The sequence below is a fragment of the Ranitomeya imitator genome, chromosome 5, assembly GCF_032444005.1.
Source record: "Ranitomeya imitator isolate aRanImi1 chromosome 5, aRanImi1.pri, whole genome shotgun sequence".
NCBI classification, from domain to species: domain Eukaryota; kingdom Metazoa; phylum Chordata; class Amphibia; order Anura; family Dendrobatidae; genus Ranitomeya; species Ranitomeya imitator.
Window position 1 is genome coordinate 81,846,634 of NC_091286.1, and position 15,271 is coordinate 81,861,904.

General features: G+C 44.3%; 1 protein-coding gene across 3 annotated transcripts in view; it reads right to left on the bottom strand.

The window, feature by feature from the left end:
* ACYP2 (acylphosphatase 2) overlaps positions 1–15,271 on the bottom strand; it is a 172,938-nt gene that overhangs the window by 125,565 nt on the left and 32,102 nt on the right. The gene's annotated exons all lie outside the window — the stretch shown is intronic.

Sequence of the window (15,271 nt, forward strand, 5' to 3'; positions counted from 1 at the left end):
TATACCCACTATGTCCTACAGAGTTGTGCTTCCCTGCCCTAACCCCTACCAGCACATGATATATTAGGAAGCTCCTCCCCAACACCTTGCCGGAGCTTTGCTCCAGTTGCAGTTTGCTAATTGTACTGTCAATGTGTTGTATTGTTATGATTAACCTGTTTTTTTACCTGGCTTGTTCACTCATTTTATCTGACCTCTCTGCTCCTGACCCCAGCTTAGTACCTTGAACCTGTGATGCCTGCCCTGACTTCAGACTTCCTGACTAAATCTCAGTCTTCGGCCTCTGTTCCTCGTATTCCTGCCTTGACTTGAAGGTCAGCTGCTGCATGTCCGGGCAGTTCCCAGGAGTGGCCCCTGGTGACTACCCCAATGGCCCAAGCCTATCCTCACTATCAAAGACTCAAGTGAAGAACAAGTAGTCACTTAATCACACCCCTCCAGGGTAAACTTGGCCAGTAGCGAAGTGCACCGTAATCACAGACATTATCTGAAACTGGATCTCCCTCAGAAATTGATACAGCACAGTAAAGGAGCTGCAGGAATTTCTGTAAAGTACTGGTTGTATATTGAATCTGACAACAATCTCCAGTATTCTTCGTGTCTGGCGGGTTGGAGAAGGTGGCAAGACAGAAGCCTTTTCTTACAAAAAAAACATACAAGCCCAACTATGTTTTGCCAAAACATACATCAAGTCTGCCAAAAGCATGTGGGACAATGTGTTATGGTATGAAGATACCAAGGTTGAACTTTTTGGTCATAATTCCAAAAAGGTATGTTAGGGTCAAAGCCAACACTGTGCGTCATCAAAAGAACAGCACACCCACAGTGAAGCATGGTTGAGGCAGCAACATACGTTGGGACTGTTTTTCACCTTTTCATTTTTCAGATGAATTTCACCTTTTAGCATGACAGTGACCTGAAACACACCTCCAAATCAACAAAAGAATTCCTTCTCCAGAAGGAGATCGAAGTTTTGGAATGGCCCAACCAGAGTCCAGACCTGAATCCAATTGAAAATCTTTCTGTTGACATGAAAAGGGAACTCTACACAGGAGATGTCTTTGTAGTCTGACAGATGTGAAGCTACTGCAAGGAAGAGTGGGCAAAGATTGCTATTTCTAGATATGCAATGCTCACAGACTACTACCCCAAAAAAATGAATGCTGCCATAAATTCAAAGGGTACCTTAACAAAGGGATCACATATGTAAGTGTAATGTATGTAGTCACATATTCACCAGTAGCTGTTTTCAGCCCTTCTCTGGCACCACATGACTGCAGTTATGACCTGTCAAAAAACACAGTAGTTGTTGTGTGACGTGGAAGTCACTTTTTTGTATTTTGCCAATGTAAATCTATAGGAAATCAAAACATTTATGGGAAATCAAAGTCCCTTAAAAATGTGTTGAGAAAAAGGAGTTCCAGAACACACAGTGATTCGGTGTGTTAGAAAAGTCATTACATGGGGTTGGTGTAAGGGAGTGACAAGAGCTGTCATATGCCTCTCCCTCTCTAAACAAAGTTTGTACCAAGTGTATGGTTTTCTTGTATTTTTGTGACTTTATTAATATGTGAATATGCATAGAGTTTCATAAGCACTAATGTCCATGGTTAATGTAAAGTATTGTGATTAATGTATAAAGTTATTCATTTATCGTTTATAGGGAAAGTCTAGGGTCAAAATTAGCGTATATAAAGCATAGCATAGGAATTATGAATTAAATTAGAAAGTGGGTATATTTTGTTTGGGCACATTAGACATATGAAGCTCAGTGCATAAGGTTAGAAGGTTGTGACTGAAGATAAATAGGTGAAAAATGATGTCTGCCGAGCAACCAACTGCTGAGGAAGACAGAGAAAGGAAACAGTTGGTGATTGGTCCAGCCCAAAGTGGGAGGGGGTAGGGCCAGAAAAAGGCAATTACTTCCTGGTTTAGTTAGTGAGGGGAGTTCGTTGGTGACAATTGCTAGGGTGAATTTAAGGTGCAGTGGGCTGAAGCACAGTGTGGTCAAAGACGTTCTGGCGGTGTGAAGTCACACAAAACTCCCTACTGACATTCCTGCAATGTCTGGAGCCTAAGGCTCGAGTCGGGGGCGATGGAGAGCACCGACAACCTTTCTGTACAGTGGAAGATGGGCATGGAACTGTGTGAGGGAAACGTTGCGGATCTCGAGCATACATAGGAGCCGGATTGGGACACCCTGGGGCTGACAGAAGCATCAAGCATAGGGATAATCCGTGCTGAACGTGAGAACAGGAGTGAGATGTTCTGTGTGGAAGAAGCAAGTGACAATGAGTGCGAAACTCAATACTGCGAGTAATAGATGGCGGTACTAGAACTGTTCAGTAAAGACAAACTTGTTAAAATGAACTTGGTGTCCTTTATTGAATGTGCGGCTGTTCCTGGATCCAGGATCGTGGAGACAGCGAAGATCTGAGGCCAAAACGTGAGTGAACTGCACTCCACTTACAGCACATGGGAACTGGGACACTGTTTATTTGTGGGGTGCCAAGATGTGGGAGAACAATAGCCCTTCGCCAATGACTACCACCCTGCGCACCTTACACTGGAGTTTGGCTGAAAACATGAAAACGCTGATCGGTGAGTATAGAACTACATGCATTACACTTACGGTACATACATGATCCCTACCAAAGGGATAAAAAAAGGTGCTTTAAGGGTGTGAATTTTTATGCAGCCACATTATTTTAGTTCTTTATTTTTGTTTTTCCACCCAAAAATATTTCAGTTTCTCTTTCAATTGAATTGTACAGACATTTAGGCTATGTGCACACATTGCAGAATTGCCGTGGAAATGTCCATGGCAATTCCGCAACTCCTGCCGCGGGTACATCGCATGCGGAATTGGCATGCATATTCCCGTTAAACACTAACGTTTTGCAAGCGTAATTAGCTGGCAGTATGCTTGCATTTTCCAAGCGATCTGTAGCATCGCTTGGAAAACTGATTGACAGGTTGGTAACACTTGCCAACCATAGTGTTTGACAAGCGTGACCAACTTTTTACTATTGATGCAGCCTATACAGCATGAACAGTAAAAAGATCTAATGTTAAAAATAAAAAAAATGGTTATTCTCACCTTCCTGCGTCCCGATCTCCTCAATGGTGCATGTGGCGGCTTCTGTTCCCAGGGATGCTGTGTGCGAAGGACCTGTGATGACGTCACAATCACGTGACCGTGACGTCATCCCAGGTCCTTCACACACAGCATCCCTGGGAACGGAAGCCACCGCCTGCACCGCTGAGAGGCGGGAGGACTCCGGGGGCCATCAGAAGGTGAGTATATCACTATTTTTTATTTTCATTCTTTTTTTTTAACAGTTGTATGGTCCCCAGGGCTTGGAGGAGAGTCTCCTCTCCTCCACCCTGGGTACCACTGCACATGATCCGCTTAACTTCCTGCATGGTGGGCATAGCCCACTCTTCTTTTAATAGGATGCTTAATGTGAGTGTTTTTTTCGTGGTTTTATAGCGAAAAAGCGCAAAAAAAAAGCAAAAAATCCGGAACGTGTGCACACAGCCTAAAGATGGTAAAGTTCTGAAATGCTTATTGTTTGTATAATTTTTTTATGACAAAAACCTGACATATTAATAGGGGTGTGCTGATATTTGATATCCACCTTATGTATAAGTATTAAAAAGGCGGGCCTACATCTGATTAACTGACTACTTAAATAGAATTATATTATAACTCTGGTTCAATGCTTTAAAACTGATATTACAAGGTTTTTTGACTATTTGATACTTTGTTGGTTTTTTTTGGCTAAAAATGAAAACTTGCTTAGGCTACTTTCACATTAGTGTCGGTACGGGGCCGTCACCATGCGTCGGCCCGACGTCATGCGTCGGCCCGACATACCGATGCAAACTGCGAAAAAAAATGAACAACGGGGGCAGCGGATGCAGTTTTACAACGCATCCGCTGCCCCATTTTAAGGTGGAGGGGGCGGTGTTCCGGCCGCGCATGCACGGTTGGAAATGGCGGACACGACACACAATAAACGTTACATGCAACTTTTTTGTGCTGACAGTCCGCCAAAACACGACGCATCCGTTGCATCGGCTAATACAAGTCTATGAAAAAAAACGCATCCTGCGGGCAACTTTGCAGGATGCGTTTTTTCTCCAAAACGACGCATTGCGACGTACGTCACACAACGCTAGTGTGAAAGTAGCCTTAAAGAGAACCAGGCACAAGTGTTCCGTGACCCACAAAACAGACACCACTACTATACAATTATGCACAAGTACTTTCTAAAGCATTGTCCATTTGGCCCAGCAGAGGTCCAATTTTGTTTAAAAAAAAAAAAAGCAGAAGTGAAGACATATGCAAAGATGTCAAGTTTGCCAGAACCTAATCCCACCCAATATGGCTTGACTGATTGAGGGAAAGGTATGTTACCCTAAGACTTTTTGAAATCACAGAGATGGTCTGTTGACATCTGTTTTTTAGAAAAGGAGGCATAATCTGAGTGCACCTGCCCTGGCATCATCGCGCGTTGCACAAGCAGTGTCAGTACAACCCGGCCGCATTACAGCACATATGCTATAACTAGAAATTATGGACACCGCTGCAGGATTTTGAGTAATATAACATGATCTCAGTGATATCAATCAAGCCAGAATGAACAGGATTAGTGCATGGCAAGCTTCATTTCTTGCCATGTGTCTCCGCTGAATAGTAATTTGCATATCATGCAAGAGTTCTTTAATCTGCTACTAGGGCAGCATGATGGGGCAGAGGGTATCACTGTTGCTTTGCAGTGCTGAGCTCCTGGTTACAACTCTCACCAATAACAACATCTGCATCGAGTATGTATGTTTTTTCCGAGTTTATGTAGTTTCATACTGATATGAGATTGTGAAGGGGTGGACAAAGACAGAAAAAGTGAACTGTGTGTGAACCGTCCAAAGAACTAAAATAAGTGATGTTACAAAGCAAACATTTGAGACTACTTATGGCCTCTTCATCAGGCATGGTAAGAGACCTTAAAAATCTCTAAAGCTTACTTTGTAACATCACAGCATGTGAGCCGTTATCAATGCACAAAGCCTATTACAAACGTCAATAAAGCAATTAGAAATACACTGCTCAAAAAAATAAAGGGAACACTAAAATCCTACATCCTAGATATCACTAAATGAAATATTCCAGTTGTAAATATTTATTCATTGCGTAGTGGAATGTGTTGAGAACAATAAAACCTAAAAATTATCAACATAAATCATCCGCCAACTCCTAGACAGTCTGTGGTGCAACGTGACGTTGGTGGATGGTGCGAGACATGATGTCCCAGATGTGTTCAATCGGATTCAGGTCTGGGGAACGGGCTGGCCAGTCCACAGCTTCAATGCCTTCATCTTGCAGGAACTGCTGACGCAATCCAGCCACATGAGGACTTGCATTGCCCTGCAGTAGGAGGAACCCAGGGCGAACCGCACCAGCATATGGTCTCATAAGGGGTCTGAGGATGTCATCTCGGTAGTAGACAGGCTACCTCTGGCGAGCACATGGAGGGCTGTGCGGCCCTTCAAGGAAATGCCACCTCACACCATTACTGACCCATTGCCAAACCGGTCATGCTGAAGGATGTTGCAGGCAGAAGATCGCTCTCCATGGCGTCTCCAGACTCTCACGTCTGTCACATGTGCTCAATGTGAACCTGCTTTCATCTGTGAAGAGCACAGGGCGCCAGTGGCGAATTTGCCAATCCTGGTGTTCTGTGGCAAATGCCAAGCGTCAGGCACGATGTTGGGCTGTGAGCACAACCCCCATCTGTGGACGTCAAGGCACTCATACCATCCTCATGGAGTTGGTTTCTAACCGTTTGTGCAGAGACATGCACATTTGTGGCCTGCTGAAGGTCATTTTGCAGGGCTCTGGCAGTGCTCCTCCTGTTCCTCCTAGCACAAAGGCTGAGGTAGCGGTCCTGCTGCTGGGTTTTTGCCCTCATAAGGACTGATCCACATCTCCTGGTGTACTGGCCTATCTCCTGGTAGTGCCTCCAGCCTCTGGACACTACGCTGACAGACACAGCAAACCTTCTTGCCACATCTCGCGTTGATGTGCCATCCTGGATGAGCTGCATTACCTGAGCCACTTGTGTGGGTTGTAGAGTCCATCTCATGCTACCACGAGTGTGAAAGCACAACCAACATTCAAAAGTGACCAAAACATCAGCCAGATAGCATTGGTACTGAGATGTGGTCTGTGGTCCCCACCTGCAGAACCACTCCTTTATTGAGTGTGTCTTGATAATTGCCAATAATTTCCATCTGTTGTCTATTCTATTTGCACAACAGCATGTGAAATTAATTGTCAAACAGTATTGCTTCCTAAGTGGACAGTTTGATTTCACAGAAGTTTGATTCACTTGGAGTAATATTCTGTTGTTTAAGTGTTCCCTTTATTTTTTGAGCAGTGTACTTACAACACCTAGTGCTGATCTCAACATGTTAAATCATGGTAAGTTCTTCCTTTATACAATGAATTAAAATAAATAGTGAAGGTTTTTATAGTGTAATACTGAGTGAAATTTCCTCTGGAAAATGCAAACTTTTGTAAGGGGTGTGGATTGAACTGCCACGTTCCTTCCCTTGAAGGCATCAGTTGCATTGTGTGTATAGTGTTATGCGTCTTTGGTATATTTTTTCAAGTGTATTATGTTTACTTGTGCATTGTATTGTGATATAATAATGTAGAGTGCATGAGTAATATAAATGTAATGCATAAGTGTAACATATAATGTGGATAGTGTAGGATAAGACATGGATAGTGACATTATAGTATAGTATATTATGTAGATAGTTGACTGTAAAATAGTGTTTTGTATGGAAATTCTGCCTAGCAACAGACACCAGGGTAAGTGAGAGTTATGAGTTTGGACAAGCCCACAGTTTGTGGTGCTACTCCCATGGAAAGCAGACTACTGCCTGATAGTTAGTCAGATAGGAGTTAGAGTTTGGAGAGTAACAAGTGTGACGTGCTGCCAAGGGGTTATCCACAGCTAGAAGAAACTAGAGGGAGTAATAGCGAGATCCTAAAGAGAGATACTGACGAGACTTGTCAGAGAGTAGCCAATGCAGGAGGAGTGCAGAGAAGCAGAGCGCCGGAGACAGACAGCGGTAGGTAAGTATGTAGTGTTTGTTTTTTTTACTTTTACGCTGGTAACCAGGGTAAACATCGGGTTACTAAGCGCGGCCCTGCGCTTAGTAACCCGATGTTTACCCTGGTTACCAGTGAAGACATCGCTGGATCGGTGTCACACACGCCGATCCAGCGATGTCTGCAGGGAGACCAGAGACGAAATAAAGTTCTGGACTTTCCTCAGCGACCAACGATCTCCCAGCAGGGGCCTGATCGTTGGTTGCTGTCACACAGAACGATTTCCTTAACGATATCTGTTATGACCTGGTGGTCAGGACAATAATGGACCTGGTGGTTAAGAGCACACGGAATGACCTGATAGTTACTGATAATATAGGACGAGCTCTGGGACGTGGGAACTCTGCTGACCGCAATCCCTAATCCTATCAACCACACTAGAAATAGCCGTGGATTGCTCCTAACGCTCCCTATGCAACTCGGCACAGCCTAAGGAACTAGCTAGCCCTAAAGATAGAAAAATAAAGCCTACCTTGCCTCAGAGAAATTCCCCAAAGGAAAAGGCAGCCCCCCACATATAATGACTGTGAGTAAAGATGAAAATTACAAACACAGAGATGAAATAGATTTAGCAAAGTGAGGCCCGACTTACTGAACAGACAGAGGATAGGAAAGGTAGCTTTGCGGTCAGCACAAAAACCTACAAAAAGACCACGCAGAGGGCGCAAAAAGACCCTCCGCACCGACTCACGGTGCGGAGGCGCTCCCTCTGCGTCCCAGAGCTTCCAGCAAGCAAGACAACAATCAAAATAGCAAGCTGGACAGAAAAATAGCAAACCAGAGAAAAACAAGCAGTCACTTAGCTTCTGCTGGGAAGACAGGTCACAAGAACGATCCAGGAGTGAACTAGACCAATACTGGAACACTGACAGGTGGCATGGAGCAAAGATCTAAGTGGAGTTAAATAGAGCAGCCAGCTAACGAATTAACCTCGTCACCTGTGGAAGGAAACTCAGAAACACCCACAGCCACCAGAGAAAGTCCATGGACAGAACCAGCCGAAGTACCATTCATGACCACAGGAGGGAGCCCGACAACAGAATTCACAACAGATATCGTTGCTACGTCACAAAAAGCAACGATATCGTTAACGATATCGTTATGTGTGAAGGTACCTTAAGCGAGTAGAAAGAAATTTGCTGAATAATAATAATAATAATCTTTATTTATATAGCGCCAACATATTCCGCAGCGCTTTACAGTTTAACAGTTTCAAACACAAAAGTCATAAGTAACAACGTTAACAATACAATAATTGAAGCAAAATAAGACGACCCTGCTCGTGAGAACTTACAATCTACAATGAGGTGGGGGAGATATAAAGTACAGGTGTGTATTTACAATGATAATTTGTAAAGCGCTGCGGAATATGTTGGCGCTATATAAATAAAAATTATTATTATTATTATTATTATAATAATGTATTTACAATCATGGTCCAGCCATCTTCAGGGGTTGGGGAATAGATGGGGATAGTGAATGGGCTACACACACACACAAACATAACATAACTTTGATTAGTGAACGTGATAGGCCGCTCTGAACAAATGTGTTTTGAGCGAGCGCCTAAAACTATGCAAATTATGGATGGTCCTAATATCTTGGGGTAGAGCATTCCAGAGGATTGGCGCAGCACGGGAGAAGTCTTGGAGTCGGGAGTGGGAGGTACGGATTAGTGCAGAGGTTAATCGAAAGTCATTTGCAGAGCGCAGTGGTCTGTTAGGCTGATAGACAGAAATGAGGGAGGAGATATAAGGGGGTGCCGCACTGTGGAGAGCTTTGTGGGTGAGAACAAGTACTTTGAATTGTATCCTGTAATGAATGGGTAGCCAGTGTAATGACTGGCGAAGAGCGGACGCGTCCGAGTAACGATTAGCCAGATGGACGACCCTGGCTGCTGCATTAAGGATGGACTGGAGAGGGCAAAGTCGATTGAGGGGGAGGCCAATTAATAGAGCGTTACAGTAGTCCAGGCGGGAGTGGATCAGGGCGACAGTGAGGGTTTTAGCTGTCTCCATGGTGAGAAAAGGGCGGATTCTAGAGATGTTCTTTAGGTGTAAGCGGCACGAGCGGGCAAGAGATTGTATATGGGATGTGAAGGAGAGATTAGAGTCAAACATAACACCCAGACAGCGCGCCTGCTGCCGGGGTGTTATTATGGTGCCACCCACAGAGAGGGAAATGTCAGATTTAGGGAGGTTAGTAGATGGTGGGAGCAGAAGAAGTTCAGTTTTGGAGAGGTTGAGTTTCAGATAGAGAGCGGACATGATGCTTGAGACTGCGGACAGACAGTCAGTAGTTGGGTAGTGGTTATATAGAGTTGGATAAGCTGCAGAACCCTGAAGTAGCCTACAGAGGAACGATGCAGTAGGAGTGAAAAGGCTTCTTACTGTGAAGGAAATGTGTTTAAGACTATGTACCCGCTATCCCCATAACAATTATCAAGTTCAGTAAAGTCTCCATGTTTGAACGGAAGTCTCCTTTATTAATCTGTGGAATTCTTGGTCCTGGCCAGCCAACACCATCAGCTTAAGGCGGCATGCACGGGTGCAATGCCCTCACACCACCAACACCCAACCAGGACCCGAGCAGTGACTCGCCCACGGCTACCGCCCTCGGTCACTTTACACACTCCCCAAACTATCCAAAAAGGCTGAAAGATTGGTGTGTGCTGAAAAAAACTGTGAAAGAGAAATGCTATGCATATGTGCCATGAAATTTAGTTGCAGTCCCACACCCAGTGAGTCCAGGCACCCCAGATTCACTTCTTGAGCCACACTTGTGTAGCTCGGGCTTTCAAACTTAACCCAACCTCATGTCATCGATCCTGGTGGTCAGGGTAACCTGATCGTATGACTATGTGAGCCACCCCAAAGCCACCACCCCAAAGCCACCACCCAGTGTGCAATATGGTAACAATCTATATCGGTGGTCCTAGCCCTAGCCACAGACACAAAAGGTCTTGATCTTGAGACTTGAAGACTTGATCTTAGCCAAAAGATCGAGAAGGCTCAAATATAAGGTGAGCAGAGCCTAGAACTAACATCTGGGAATCCATGAAAACAGCAGTATCTGCTTCTGACGTAATTGGGCACCATGTGTTATTTGTTCTGTGTGGATGACTGCAGGTACTCTGACTCTTGCATACGTTACATCCATACTATCAGAATGACTGCAGATTACACATTATTGTCTGCCAAAATGATTACAATAGCAACCAATTATCTAGGCAAGAAATGTTCCTATGGTAACACAGTGACGTTTCAGTCTGGATACATTATTCACAAGAATAGTAGGGCACAAAGAGAACTTATCTTAAGCACATGCCAGTTACACATCTTTTATCAAGTAGCAAAGTGTATTACAATGGTGATATAAAGCCTGAATAATCAAGATGCATTGCGTTTGCATTTTACATGTAATTTTACATGATCAAATCAAATATCACTTTGCTTACCACATACTTTTCTAGAAGGCAGAAATGAAGAAATCAAATTCCATACAGTCTTCTCGCAGACAACATAGTAGAAGATAGGAAGTATTTGTGGTATTAGTGTATTATAAGAACTGTACTATTAAAAAAGATACTTTTGACAATATTTAAAGGAATCCGTCAGCAACTTTTTGCTACTTCATCTGAGTGCAGCTTAATGAAAGCATTGATTCCCTGATTCCAACAATGTATCACTTAGTTTACTGCACATATATCAAACTCTGGCCCGCTGGCAAATCTGGCCCACAGAATGAGTTTATTTGGCCCGCAACACCGGGCAAGTTCACCCGGAATCGTACTTTTAACAGTATCGGCACCCTAGATACCAATACAGTTGAAAGCAAAGATGGAGGAGGGAGAATCAGCTGATGCTCCCTCTCCAATCATTCTACATCTGGCATCCCAGTGCAGTGGGCACAATGATGTCATGGCGCCCGCTGTACTGAGTTCTGCAGATGATCTGAAGACACCATGAAGAGACCGGAGCAGCAGGGGAAGGGGCAGAGGTGAGTATTTTTTTTAAATATTGGGCCCATTATACAGTATGGAGCACTATGTGGTCTTATTATCCTCTATGGATCACTATGTGATCACATAATACTGTATGGAGCACTATGCGGGCCCATTTTACTGAATGGGTCACTATGTGAGGTGTATTATACTATATGGGGCACTATGTGGGTCCATTACAGTATATGGAACACTATGTGGGGCCCTTTATACTGTATTGAGCACTATGTGAGGCCATTATACTATATGGAGCACTATGTGAGGCCATTATACTGTATGGAGCACTATATAGGGCCCATTATACTGTATTGAGCACTATGTGGGGCCATTATACTGTATGGAGCACTTTTTGTGGCCATTATACTGTATGGAGGGCTGTGTGTGGATTACAGTTGGAGAATCATACTGCGGTGGGGTCACCATTCTTTGTCAGAGGGATTGAGGGTTCAAAGGGTACAGTATGGCACTTTTCTTAACATCATACTTTATTGTTCAAAGTGTACAGTATGGCACTTTTCTTAACATCGTACTTATTTGTATTATGCAAGGTTTTTATCCTTTGTTATTACATATTTAAAGTAGGCCATTGGGCCATATGCTTTTTTACGGCTCTTACATAACATATTATTTTATTCCAATATTTTATTCTAAGATCTATTAATTCAAATTTACTTTGTTTGAGGGACAACCCCTTTAAGTTTACTCCATTTAAAAGTTTATTGTTATATTTGATGAAAAGGGCAAATTTTCTTAATCGTACACATTTTTTTTAACAAATATCAAGCTTTGCCCACAACTTTGTTCAAGCTTTTAATTTTGACCCTCTGTGTATTTCAGTTTGACATCCCTGGTTCTGACACCTTCAGGGATTTTAGATTTAGCAATGCAGCAGAGCTGAAAAGCTGACCCTGCCCACACCAGGCTCTGTATGTTTATAGCCTATAGACAGTGAGCTGCTTATTGCTGCAGTGGGCGGAGATAGACTTGGCAGTGCTCGCCAGCAAGTCATAGCAATGATAATCACCATGTAATTAAACCTTCAGTCTAAGTAAACAACAGCACACAACTGGACATGTGACTTATGGTTGAATTTTGTGTTTTAACCCTTACCTCATGCTGTCCTCAGGTTAAATAGCAAAAACTCACTGTCAGTTTCCCTTTAAAACATCACTCAAGCGTTTTTTTAAAATTTTACTGCTGGAGTGTTGCTTCTAATCTATGTTCCCTGCACTAAGGCTGGTTTCACATTTGCGGTTGTGTACGCAGTGTTTCTTCCGCAATTATCCGCATGCGTCGTGTATTCCTATATTTAACATTAGGGACGCATGTGTCTGCGATGGATTGCATTTTGCCGCGTTTGACGATGCATTAGTCGTTTCGTCATCTGTAATGTAGTCATTTTAGAGGTGTCCATTTGCCGCCTAGAAACGTATGCGGTTGTTAGCGGAAGGAATGCGGCAAAAAAATGCATTACGGTCTATGTGAACGCATGCGTTCGCAAGCACATGCGTTTGCTTGCGTTTGTGAACGCATGCGTTGCATCACAGGAAAACATGTCTAGACACTGATTAGCCACCCCCCACATACAAACTGATAAAAGGAGGGAGTAGGCATTTGCAGGTCACTATACAGCAGACTGGGAAGCAGACCAGACAGAGGAAAGCACCTTGGAGGAAACAAGACTCTGAACAATGTGAGTATATCAAAGCCAATGCCTTTATTTTCTATTTTCTGTCTCTATATGTCCTAATTTCTGCCATTTTTTTCTTTCTGCATGCATCAGAATGTCATCTTCTTCTTCTGAGGAGCAACGTCCTGGGCCTGCATAAGCCGAACATGTCAGTGAAGTGAATACTCACCTCCTCAGATTGGTAAGTATTCACTGTCACATCTACACATGTGACAATTTTTTTTCCCTTTTTTAGAGCACTTCTTCCACTGTGGCAGAGGCTGAGCAGGAGCAGCAGGTTCACGGTCGGGTGGCAAGGCGGCAGTGTGTAAGTATACCTGGCTGACTGTTTATTGTATCCTCACTTTACTATTCTTGAATGTTAATTTCTTTACTTTCCTCTTTCTTTATCTTTTTCTTCTTGACTCCTTTTTTTTCTTGACTTTCAATATTCATGCCAGTTTTCTGTCTCTGTTTTCTTTCTTTTCCTTATGTTAATCTCTCCAACATTAATGTCTTTTTTTATTTTTTAGGTTCCAGAACGGGATGAGGACCTCATTGAAAATGACCTCTAAATCTCCCTGGTCCATGAGCGAGTCTCGTTGTGGGACACCCGGCTTCCGCAGCACTCGGACAACGTGACGATCCGGCGGCTAAGGAATGAGGTTGGCCAAAGCGATGTGGCATGGCTGGGACAGCGCCCCAACTCGGGTCCGAAATGCATTTTGTAAATATTGCAATGTGGTGTGCTGCAGCAGTGACCTTGGCCGGGATCACACAACTGTGTGTGATGAGAGATACTCTCTAGAGTTTCTCTCATCACACACAGTTGTTGTGTGATCACGGTCAAAAGTCCATTGTCTAACCATTCTTTTTTGATTTTTCAACAGTGCTCAAAGTCAAAACACGTTGACGTTCGATGAAGGATCGCTTCAACAAGGACCTTCATCAAGAGAGCCGGCTTCCTAGTGGTTTTGGAGCAAGGATCCGAAAATATAAATACCACCGCATTCTGGCATTTTTTAAACCGGTCCTTGACCAGAGAACGTAAGTATTCTTTTGGTGTATTAGGTTGTGTTGTATAATCTGTATGTTTCTATTCCACAGTTTGTATTGGTATTAATTTTTTTTTCTTCTTTTTTTCACAGCACATGGAGCAGCACTCTTGACCCTGGTTCTGGTCTTTCATCAGACAGCCACGGACCTGTCCCAGCCATCCAGCAGCGCTGCAGCAAGTGGGCCTGCCACACTAACTGGAGACCAGGAAGCTGGTCCATCAGGTGTCCCCCTGTCCCAGTCCTCTGCCTCTTTTTTGAGGGCTCTTCTCAGCAGCGGCAGAGGGCCTTGGACAGGTCACTCATGCCCGAGTTTTAGCACTTGAGCTCGGTCTTTCATGATGGACTTAAGACGATGGGTGACCGACTGGATACTGCCATTAGCCATATGAATACACGTATCTAGGAGGTCACCAAAAGCCTTGACCAAGTGAAAGCAGACCTCCATAGGCCAGCACATAATTTTTTCAATCAAATTGAACAGGGCATGTCGGAACACCAAACTCCTGATCTCCAGCTTAGTGTCATTCAGGCCTGCAATTCTGCTTACATGCAGGCTATGCATCAGAGTAAGTATTTTCAGCAGACAGTGGCGGCATATCCACCTGTGCCAACACTGTTACGCTTAACATCGATGCCAAGCTGTGCTGCATACCACTGTACGGCCACCTCCATTTCAAGCACTGCCGGACACCACTACCGCACCACCACCATGCCGAGTGCTGTTGGACAGACAACCACCACCACTATGAAAATTGCTGCTCCAGCTTGAACCTCCTCCACTGCCACCACCATGCAGCAGCAGGGCCCTGGCATGGCCTTCCGCTCCACCACCACCACGATGCAGCAGGACCCAGGCATGGCCTTCCCCACCACCATGCAGCAGGACCCTGGCATGGCCTTCCGCTCCACCACCACCATGCAGCAGGACCCTGGCATGGCCTTCCGCTCCACTACCACCACCACGATGCAGCAGGACCCTGGCATGGCCTTCCGCTCTACGAGCACAATGAACTCTGGCATGGCTGTACACTCTACGAGCACAAGGGACTCTGGCATTGCCTACCGCTCTATGAGCACAATGAGCTCTGGCATGGCTGTACACTCTACGAGCACAATGGACTCTGGCATGGCCTTCCGCTCCACGAGCACAATGGACTCTGGCATGGCTGTACGCTCTACGAGCATAATGGACTCTGGCATGGTTGTACGCTCTATGAGCACAATGCAGCAGCCGGACCCTGACAGGTTGCCCACCATGACCAGGCCGCAATAAATGAGCCCAGACCATGTAGATCCCAAAAAGGAAAAAATAAATAAAAAACAGTGTACTATCTGTATTCCTGCCCCATCACCTC